Genomic DNA, 1,832 nt, shown 5'->3' with positions numbered 1-1,832 from the left:
GAAGGAAGGAAAGAAGGAAGGAAAGAAGGAAGGAAAGAAGGAAGGAAGGAAGGGAAACACTCTTCTCAAGAAAACATTATTCATTCTGTTACCTAGCAGATCCCTTTATAAGCGTTGATAAGCCCTGAGATGAAAGAGATTTTACATACATCTTTGCGGTTTTGTTTTTATTTTTGTTTGTTTAGTTCACTTGAAATAAGCAAGAGCCTAAATATTTTTCAACCAATGTTTTGAGAAAGTAGAGTTTGGGCTAGGAGATATACTCCTCTAACCTTTCTTTGGCTATGAAACTGAGCTGCTGATGCATTTTTTTAAATTTTATATTACTCAAGCAGCCATTAATTTACTTAATATGAAGAATATCAGAAATGCATTTACAGTGTAGATATTTGCATGCTTCCTCTTTATGGTTCTGTCTCATAAATTATCTCATCTTTTTTTCCTGTCTTACATCTCTCTTTCCTCTGATTTTCTGACTAAATAATTCATCTTGTCTCTATTGTTTTCTCTTATCATGGTTCTGTGTATATGTATGTCATATCCCCTCTTTGGTATTGCTGTGCGATTGTGTTTCAGTCCTGTCTGACTCTTCATGAGTCCATTGGGGATTTTTCTTGGCAAAGATACTGGAGTGGTTGGCCATTTCCTCCTCCAGAACATTTTACAGATGAAGAATCTGAGGCCAACAGGGTTAAGTGACTTGCCCAGGGTCATGCAGCTAATAAGTGTCTAAGGATCAACTTGAACTCAAGTCTTCCTGATTCCAGGCTGGCCCTCTATCCCCCTGTACCATTTCCTTAAAAATGTTTTTTTCCCTGACTGAGAGTCAAGCCTGGGCAGGGGTGAAAGCTCTGAATCCTCATGCAGACTAAATAAGAAGTCAAACTAGTCAGTGAATTTAACAGATTTTCTTCAGAAGTTTCTTCATGTTTCTCAATCAACAAGAATGTAAGTGCCCATGTGGTGCTGGGCATTATGTTAAGCCAAGCCCTGAGGATGCAAAGATATCTGAGGAAGCAGTATTTGCCCTCCAGGTACTGAGAGGGCATGTACATATACAAGTAAAAACAAAATCTATATGTAGCATCTGCTCTGAGCTGTCTCCCATCTTGTACTTGAGGTCCTCCAGGGGTTGACTAGCCAAGGTTCAAAGATGGTGAGTCTAAATTCCTTAAAAAAAAAAAAAAAACAAATCTCTTTACCTTCTATCTTAGAATCATTGCTGTGCATTTGGTCCAAGGCAGAAGGGTAGTAAGGGCTAGGCAATGGGGGTTAAGTGGCTTGCCCAGGGTCACATAGGTAAGAGACATTTGAAGTTGGGGGCAGCTGGGTGGCTCAGTGGATTGATAGCCAGATCCAGAGGTAGGAGGTCCTAGGTTCAAATCTGGCCTCAGACACTTCCCAGCTATGTGACCCTGGGCAAGTCACTTGACCCCCATTGCCTACCCTTACCACTCTTCTTTTGCATTGGAGCCAATACACAGCATTGACTCCAAGAAGGAAGGTAAGGGTTTAAAAACAAAACAAAACAAAACAAAAATTTGCTTATAAACCTTCCATAGACAGAGAATACATTTACCTTAATACAGAGGGATAGAATTATGGGAAAACATTCCTGGACCACACTTTCCCACAAATGCATCTGCTATCAGGAAGAAGAGTGGCCAATAGAAAAGAGTCACAAAATATTGATAATCTGGAGAATTTCCAGGAAAGAGTAACCAGGTTGTTGAAGGGAATTGAGCCCATGACATATGAATATCTGTGGAAGGACTTGGGCATGGCTTAAAAGCATGGAGAAAAGATTCCTGGGGAACACGATGGCTGGCTTC

The sequence above is a fragment of the Gracilinanus agilis genome, chromosome 4 (genome assembly GCF_016433145.1).
Source record: "Gracilinanus agilis isolate LMUSP501 chromosome 4, AgileGrace, whole genome shotgun sequence".
Lineage (NCBI taxonomy): Eukaryota > Metazoa > Chordata > Mammalia > Didelphimorphia > Didelphidae > Gracilinanus > Gracilinanus agilis.
The sequence above is the reverse complement of the archived record's forward strand: the minus strand, read 5'-3'. Positions refer to the sequence as shown.